This window comes from Balaenoptera acutorostrata, chromosome 9, assembly GCF_949987535.1.
Source record: "Balaenoptera acutorostrata chromosome 9, mBalAcu1.1, whole genome shotgun sequence".
NCBI classification, from domain to species: domain Eukaryota; kingdom Metazoa; phylum Chordata; class Mammalia; order Artiodactyla; family Balaenopteridae; genus Balaenoptera; species Balaenoptera acutorostrata.
The window spans coordinates 33,133,974-33,143,732 of record NC_080072.1 but is presented as its reverse complement, the minus strand read 5'-3'; the positions used below and the strand labels follow the sequence as shown (position 1 = coordinate 33,143,732).

Below are 9,759 nucleotides of genomic sequence, written 5' to 3'. Positions count from 1 at the left end.
TTATTTATTTTTTGGTCTGTCTCTACCACACAAATATGTAAACTGTTTGAAGGTACAGTTTGCATTTGTCTTGGTTTCTTCTGTTTTCCCAGAGCCAAGAATGATAACTGGCCCATAATCAGCACTCAGCATTTATTTTGGAGAGATCAAACACCCAGGTTTTGTGGACTGCAGAGATGTGACTACATATAACAGGAAAATTCAGAAACATACATAAGTTTAGAATCAGGCATTTAAATTTAGCCTTGTATTTTTTTTATGGAAAATATGATACATTTAGGGAAAAACGTAATTTTTTAAGTGACAGAATTTGAGGAATAAAAAGTTTAATAACTGTAATTTTTCTGTGCTTATGTGGCAATTTTGTTTAGTTGCAGAGTGAAATGCAGTAAAAATCATTGTACTGGCAATGAAATTAGCAAGTATATCAAAAGTTCCTTGATCTTTTTATCTATTACATTTCAAAAATGCCACTCGTCACACACTGCAAAATATCTTCATGTAATATGAACACATCTTCCAGGTCATTTTTGCAAATGTGGATAATAAAATTCATTGTTTTCCTTTTTGCTATTAGCATGATATACTCTCATGCTATTGGTGCTTTAAAAAATGTTGGACATGGGCCAAGTTGTAATCAAGTAAAAATATTTAGGCTAGGCTAGGTAATTCAGATAATTTAGATTAGGCTAGATAATTTCCCAAGCACTTTAAGTGGCTGCAACTTTGTTCTCTTAAACAGCATTGGCTCCATTCCTGTCAACAGATTGGCGTGAGAGAGATACCTGTCAACGGGAAATTTTTCAAAAAATCCTTTCAGGCATTGACAAGTTGAATGATCTGTCTTGCAGGTGGACCATGTTCAGGTTCTTTGTGTCTAGTAAACAGACACCACAAGTGGTTTCCTGTCAGGCAGGTGCCAATGAAAAGTTTTCTTTTGCTTTTTTGAGAATAGGTAATTCACTTCATTAACTAAGCAGAAAAAATATCATGCCCATTTTGTTTCTACATCACAGGTAACAAGTGATTTTTTAGTAACAGACATAGTTCTAGGTTCCCCACATATCACATATCCCTTTAGATTTAATAACTAGTATACCTAACAGCCACAGACATTAGGATTTGAAAATATTTGTTTTAAAAGGATAAGTCTGATCACTTTGTAGGAAGTAACACATAAGCCTTAAAAACAAATTTCTTCCAAAAAGTGATAGGAGTCAGAGGAGAGCATATTAAAAATGGAAAAAAAAATATTTGTTTGTTTCAGTCCTCAAATCTTTACTGAGTACCGGTCAGATGCTATGTCCTATGTTAGACAATGTCTATCAGGTCTTTCTGTGAGTTATTTCTACTTTCCCTTCAGGCCTCAGCTGAGGAATCTTGTCCACAGAGAAGCCTTCCAAGAGTGGACCTTGTATTGTTTGATTTCCTTGTCATATATCCCTATATCCACCTTTATGAATCAATTATGAATATTATCATTGTTAATTTATGATGTGTGCCTTTCCCAACTGTCTGTAAGGTTCCAGAGATTAGAAACTGTGTCTGTTTTGTTTATCAACCCATCTCCAGTGTCTATTACTGACTGCCATAAAACAGTTGCTCAATTGTTTCAGTATATGTATCTTGCATAAATGCAAATAATGAAAAATAAGATAATAATACGTAAAATGTAGATCTGCTAAAAGATACAGTAGGGGCCTATGATTTATATAAACCCTGGTACCTGTAAAAGTCAGGAAAATTTTCATAGGGAGAAGACAATATAATTTACTTTGCAAAGAAGGTAATCAGGGCCAAGCAGATATAAGGGCAGTCGAAAGGAAAAAAGGGCGTAAACCCAGAATGTATGGAAATCTACAAACTGGAGCGTAGACTGTGAGGTACAGAAGCGCCAGGAAATGAATCCAGGGAAGCAACGCTTTCTAGTGGTCAAGCAGCAGTGACCGTGGCTGCTGCTACATCACTCCCACATTTCCATATACTGCGCCAGTAAAGAAGCAGTGGACCAAATGGATTTCAACAGTTTAATATTCACTCTGCAGCAGGCAGCATGAGCTTCGTGTTTCTTTTCCCCTGTCCCCAAGTCCCAAGGGGAAGACAGGAAGCAGGCCCAGGTGAACAATGCACAGTGGATCTATAATACAACTGAGGAACCCAAGCTTTGTAACCCCACACCCCCATTTTTATAAAGAGAAACCTGAACAACCTTTGCCTGGCAGGGAGGCATTATCTTTATTATCCTAGTTCAGAAATACATCTGCCTTCTGACCAAGAGGGAGAAACTACCTCTAGTTTCCGCAGCTGTCTGCTATGCAAACCTCCTTGTGAACAAACTCTGTCACAGGGTAATGTAGAAATGTCTTGGAGAGAACTGCTTCTCAACAGTGGTGAGAATACATTTTTGAAAAGGCTTCTTTATTCATTAAGACATTTTAATTTATATTTTTCTGTTGATGGGGAGATAATGACTAATTGTATGTGAGTAAAAAGTGGTACCATATTTCTAGATGAGAGAGTTAAAAAAATGTTCTTATCAAGGATGATAGGTGAGTAGTAGTTGTCTCATATCTCAAATACCCAAACACTAAATGCCTATAATATCCAACCAATTTAGTCACTGGACCTATCTTTTGAGATATATGCATAGAAACTCTTAGTGGAATGTAAATTTATAGTGATGACTAGAGTTTTAAACTTTTCTGGGTTTCTTTAGAATTTTGTCTGTGTCAATTCACAACTTTGAATTACTCTTCATATTTTATAGCACATAAAACCTTTATGGCATATAACGTGATTCTTTTGTTAATCTGATTCATATCACCTTCCCAAAAGCCAGATTTTCTTTTGTCTTCCAAATTTCAATAAGAGATGTTTTTTTTCTCCTTGCAATGAATTATTTCAGAACAGTAACTTTTTATGACCAACTATGTCTATTACAAAGTTAAGTTTCAGAGTTGCTTTACACTTAGATCTTCTTCTAGTAAAAATGTTCCCACAATGAAGATTTTTCTCTTTGAAACATTAATAAAGCTGAGGAGATGATGTTAGGTGTAGAAAATGAGAGCTATATTCTTTGCTTTCTAGACAGGTATTAAATTAAAATTAATCATAAATTTAATTCACCAGAGATGGTGGATGTTTGAAGGAAAACGAGAATGAAAATGGGTCTAATTCACTCATTTGACATTTATTTAGTGTTTTATGTAGTCTAGGCCTTCTCATGTTTTCGTGGAGTCACAAGAAAAGAATAATTCTTGGTGTATACCCTCAAGGAGCTTTCAGCATAGTGAGATAAACAAAAGGAAGAAACCCTTTTTAAAAAGCATGGAAACCTTGAATACGTTAATACACACAGTAGCATAAGAAGTTTCTCCCCATGGAGTTTTATACAAAGTTGTTTAGCAGAGAACCAGAATGAGATATTGGTTTTAAGGTATGAGTAGAGATTAATAAAGTAGAGTCTGAAAGGAATGATAGAAAGAATGGTATGTCACATTAAAGGAAATATGTGAAAATGTGTGTCATTTTAAGGAAAGCCTAGAATGTGTGTGAGGGGCAGGGCTGGGATTACAAGCTGAAGGAGTCACAGGGAAGGGACAGGATATGAGGCTACAAAGTTAGGTTGGAGCAGGTCACAAATGTCCTTGGATGCCTGGCTGCACAAGCGCCTTGATTTTATTTTTTTAGAGGTGATATAAATCAACAAGAAACTTTTGACCCCTGTTCTGAAAAGCGTAATTCAAAAACATTGTGGGAGTGTTTTGGGAGGAGACAAGCCTGGATGCAAGGTAGGACTCCAGTTGAAATTGGAACATTAGAAGTGAGAACTGTGAAAAAATAAGGAATTGGAATATATTTCCAAAATTGATTATATTTGGTAACTGGCTGTTTGGGGTATGGGTATGAAAACAGAAGTAAGAAAGATCATGAGATCTGGAGTTCAAACTAGAAATAAACTAGTATTTTGGGGAGACTGAAAATGAATTGGAAAGTAAGATAAGATAACATGAAAAAGAGCTTAGAGTTCATCCAAGTTGTCATCCAGATGCCTTAATGCATTCTATGAAGCAGAAAACTTTATTTAATGTGACTGTGTATTAGTAACTTCACTGGAAGGTCTGAACCTAGAAAACAGGTATGAACAATCTGATTTATGTCCCTCTTTGCACTTAATCAATGAAATTGCAAATCAACAAAATGGAGCGTAAATAACTTGGCAGTTTTTCTAATAGTGTTGTGAGATTAATTATCAATAAAATCAATGTATTGTATACCAGAAATATCCTATTGAAACTTTGCAAAATCAAAACAAACAAATCATGTGTTTATTTTCTTCCCTTGTGAAGGAGGAAATGATTGTTTGGTCAATGTAATTGATATATCATTATGTGAAGTATAGTAATAACAACTGTACACCTTTCTCAGTGCTGGAGCACTGCCTAGAAAATAGTGTGTCCTTAATAAGTGTTTGCATGAAAGAAAAACTCAGTTCTCCAGATGTTATCTGCAGACTCTAGTATGTCAGTAGAATTTAAAATTTTACACACGACCTTTAATAATTCAAGTTATTCTTGTGTTAACTATTTTAACATCATAAATTTTAAGCTGATATTAAGCTTATAATTGCATAAAAGTCTTTAAAGGTGCTCAGTAACTTTTTGTTTGAGGTCATATTTCCCAATAGCTGAACTCAGGCCCAGCCCAGGAGAATTCAAGGATCACAGTGGTTTAGTGTGTCAGTGAAGAGATGGGTGCCCCTCTGTGAGTCTGGCACTGTCTAATCTGGGTTATAAACCAGCAAAGCTCAAAGAATACATGCCTTCCCTGCTCAGACTCAGATCTACTCAGAGAATGTGCCTCTACCTTAAACATGAAAACTCCCAGTAATTCCTCACCCCTACAGGGCTGGGTTTGTTCAAAACTGGTCTGACAATTTGGCATTTGGAGAGTGTGAATTAGGATAAGGGAAAGTCAGTAACCTTGAGTTATGAGGTCATGATTTACAGAATACTGATAAGAGGTCTTGGCTCCAGAGGAACTGTATTTATTTGAATCCTGGTTCTGCCAGTTACTTATTGTAAGTATCTAGCATTCAACAGACTTGTCTGCTCATTCCAAAATAATAGTTGGTGTTAATTATATGCCAATTATCATTCTTGGCTCAAGGAATACAGAAGAAAACAAGACAAATGCATTCTGTACCCTCAGAGAGTTTCCATTCTTATGGTAGAGATCACCAAAAAAAAAGTTAAATGAAATATAAAATTAATATTGTAGTAAAGAAATTAAAGTAATATTACATGATGGGGCAATACAGGAAAGGGAACATATTGAAAGAAAGGCCGATTCAAGTCTCTATTGACAACCTCGATGGGGTTTACTAGGAGCAGGGCACTCAAGGGAAACACCAGGGTGCTGCACATCACAGACCATCAGAGTGGGGAGGCATCCGCTAGTCCAGGGCTGCTCTAATCACCACTCACTGAAGACCAAAGAGAAAAGAATCGGGATGGAGTAAACTGATGAGATACCAAGTTTAATTTTTATTGCATGCTTTTTTTCTTCAGTTGTGCACATACATGTATAACATTCCTGACTTGCTCACAGAACACACCCTGGTTTTAGACAGGACCCACTTCTTTACACTAAAAATTATATTTCATCATTATTTCACAGATACAGGGCGATAAGGCAGATACACCAGTATAAATTCAACACCACTCCAGAATACAGAACTCAACATGCCCACCATCCTGTTTGCAGGACACAGATATCCTTCTCCTATGTAGCACACAAGGAACACATCTATTGCAACACTTAGGTATTCAAAATTTACATACAATTTCTCTATATATATCCTGTGATACTGTTTGATATTCAATCTGGGACAGAAACTGAAATATTACTCCCCCCCCTTTATATTTTGCTAATATATTTTGATAGTGCACATTGAGATTAATTATATAAGATATATATTGGTGGCTATGAAGAGTGGCGGTTAAAGCATCTGGAGACTGAAAATAAACCCATATGTCCTTGACTTAAGAGGGTTTTTTAAAGCTGATCAAAACTGATCAAAAAAAAAAAAGGCAAGTATCTCCTTGAAGCCATTAAAGAAGAGGTTCTTTACACACACCACATATGCATGTGCTACCTTCTGGGCAATGTATATTGTTGAGACAAACGATAATAAAATGATTTGTCAAACTTAGGCACCAAGGACAAATAACAAAACACTAAGAAATCCAATTTAATTTTCTTTCAAATGCCTAAAGCTGAATTCCTGATTAAACTGGTTATTATCTGTGATGATTTTAAAAATTCCTCTCAACATGGACAAAACACAGTAGAGAAAATAATTCCAGCAAAAATAAGAGTGACATTGGTTATGAGAACTAAAAACTGATGTTTTTTTCATATTCCTTTTATTTAAATTCATGGCACTGAATTTGTGATAAAATTATAAAAATAATAGAGATTCACTAATGTCATCATTTTAACAAGGACATTTGTTTTTTTTTTTTTTTTTAATAGTAATCTTTTATTTATTTATTATATTTATTTTTTGGCTGTGTTGGGTCTTCGTTTCTGTGCGAGGGCTTCCTCTAGTTGCGGCAAGCGGGGGCCACTCTTCATCGCGGTGTGCGGGCCTCTTCACTATCTCGGCCTCTCTTGTTGCGGAGCACAGGCTCCAGACGCGCAGGCTCAGTAGTTGTGGCTCACGGGCCCAGTCGCTCCGCGGCATGTGGGATCCTCCCAGACCAGGGCTCGAACCCGTGTCCCCTGCATTGGCAGGCAGACTCTCAACCACTGCGCCACCAGGGAAGCCCAGGACATTTGGTTTCAATATAATAATGGACATATGAACACATTTCCATTCTAAATTATGCAAGTACAGTTGACCCTTGCACAACTCGGGGGTTAGGGGCATGAATCCCCTGCATAGTCGAGAACCCAAGGATAACTCTTGACTCCCCCAAACTTAACTACTAATAGCCTACTGCTGACTGGAAGCCACATAACATAAACAGTCAATTAACACATATTTTGTATGTTACATGTGTTATATATGAATTCTTACAGCAAAGTAAGCTAGAGAAAATAAAATGTTGTTAAGGAAATCATAAGAAAGATAAAATACATTTATAGTACTATACTGTATTTATCCATACCATAAGTTTACTTTGCCTGTTTACAAGATGAATTGTCTGTCAGTACCTACATCAATATTGTCTTATATGATACAAAACACTGTAGATGTTATACGTGTTACTAACACTAGACATAAAAAAGGGAAAAGATAATGTGAAAAAAATCATATTTATTTACAGATATAATGATTCATGCATTGATAATGAACAAGTAGCAATATGACTGCTTTATGGTAGCCTAATGCCAACTGCCAAATGACTACATGACAAAGGTATAAGTTGAAGATTCTTTGTAGTTTAGAGAGTTTACACAGTTTATACTGGAGATTTCATTATCTATTACAAAATGGTCTTAAAATGAAATCAGAATTGAAGAGTTTTTTATTTTTTTTCCCCCAAGATAACTAGTTTATTCTTATCTCTTTGGGACCTTTCTTTCTCACCTGTGGGGCTCAGTAAACAATAATATCAAGGAAACATTCAATATCAATGGAATAACCAAACATATGGACAGAAATGTTCACAGTGAAATTTCATTTCTATATTAAACTTTACCCTGTACTGCATTAAAATATTAAAAATGGATTTCACTGTATCAAATCAACATGCTGTACACCTTAAACTTATACAATGTTATATGTCAATTACATCTCAATAAAGCTGGAAAAAAAGAAAAGCGTTTCTGATTAAAAAAAATACTGCAGGAGGTGATTGTGGCACTTTGCAGGGTCTTGGCTTTTTTCTGGGGGACAGGGTTACTGAGTTTATGGAGTAATCATGGGCAAGATTATGGAGTAATCATGGAGTAATTAGTGTCTGCTCATGTTTGCCTAATAAATGCAACAGCCACAGGAACCGCAATTCTTAAGAACTTGGTACTGATTCATTTACAATTATTGATGGATATCAGATAAGCAGAGATGTTGAAAACATTTTTTCTTACAAAGAAGCAATATCAGCAAGAACCAAGATAAAGTTGTCATGGAATTATTATAACAATTAAATGACAATGGGTCTGAAAGTTTGTGGAAGTGAGTTTAGAAAATTTTCTGAACAATGACCTTTCTTTTTCCTCTAGCTTTACTACTATGGTTGCAACTAGGCTCCCCAAAAGTACATTACTACCTTGGCTGATGTGCTCTGGAGTTCTTAAATGGCTCTTTTAATCTGTAGAAGATATACGGCTAGTTGGCTATAGGAGGATCATTATAAAAGAACATCCAGATAATGGAATTTTACCCAGATGATGCACTGGAAGATCTACAACTGGATAAACCATTTCCTGAGCTGAGAGAACATTTTCAGTCTCATGATTTGGATCATATGGGGGGAAAAGGTCCATAGCCACAATCCATAGATTATAATCATCGCTAAATATTTAGCACAGTGGAACAGTGAAACAAATGGATGAACACCTAAAATGTACAAAGAAAAAGAGAACTTTAGATATGTGATTGGATAAGGGGTTCTAAAGAATGAAACTGGGGCTCCAGAAGCGAATTTTGAAGAAGCTATTAAAAATATAAACACAGCAATAAATATAACTCAGACTCCAATCAATATTGAAGATATATTTAATGATGATTGCTGCTTGAATATCAGCAAATAGACACCATCCTTTTGGATTTCAGCTTATGCCTTAAATGACTGTGTGGCCAAGGAGGACCAAAGATGCCTGCTTGAGGCATAACTTCCTACATGATTGCAGATTTTGGTGTGTATATATAAAACTGCAAAATGTTTACAGTGTTAAAGCGAAGAAAGATGCTTCTTCTGTGAATGGTTATGTTGACAAAGTACTGCAGTCCATAGGCCAAGCAATGGAAGCTGTTTCAGAGAAAGAATTAAAATTTTTCTGCAGTAATTCTTCATTTCTTGGAGTTGGTAGATGTTGATCTTTAACTAAAAAATGTGGTTTGGACACAATTAATAAAGATGGAATCATTTCCAGTATGAACATTCCAGATAACGAGATAGTACTGTACTTAATGTTATGGGCTGTTGATGGATTTCATAAAGGACATAGTAGACATCCAGGGGTATCTATTAGGTTGAAGAAAACATAGGAAAGTCTTGTCTCACTGGTTTCCTTTAGGAATATAGGTTATCTGTAATGGTGAAAGATGATTATGTCCACAAATTGTGCTGTTATGGAACTGCTGAGCCACACATGATTACTGCTGCCCAACAGGTTACAACAGTTACCACCGAACATTGTCATTTTTAATAACCTACTTATATCTGCATGTCATAAACTTCAGGAACTTCCTCATTATAAAATAAGCACCCAGTGCAGTGTGTTAATAATCAAAATTATAATTGTCTTCAGATTGTGCTCAAGTCTATAAAATTCAAAGGGAAAACTCCTAAATTGTTGTTTTCTTAATAATCCTTTTTCTCACTTGTAAAAAGAAAAAAATGTATCTCAAGTTATTCTGCCATCTAATGACACACAAAGGACTGGTACTATCCTATACTCTTTATCATAATAAAGAGTAAACAATTTGGATGAAAACCTGAAGCCCACATTCCTAATGAGGGAATTTGATAATGGTGGGGGAAAAGGAGAAATGATCACTTTTCTTCCTTGAATCACTCTGTCTTT

At 35.6% G+C, this 9,759-nt stretch overlaps 1 pseudogene; it reads left to right on the top strand.

Annotated features, from left to right (window-relative positions):
- Positions 1-3,899: 3,899 nt before the first annotated feature.
- On the top strand, positions 3,900-9,381 carry LOC103002903 (NEDD8-activating enzyme E1 regulatory subunit-like; annotated as a pseudogene).
- Positions 9,382-9,759: the final 378 nt, after the last annotated feature.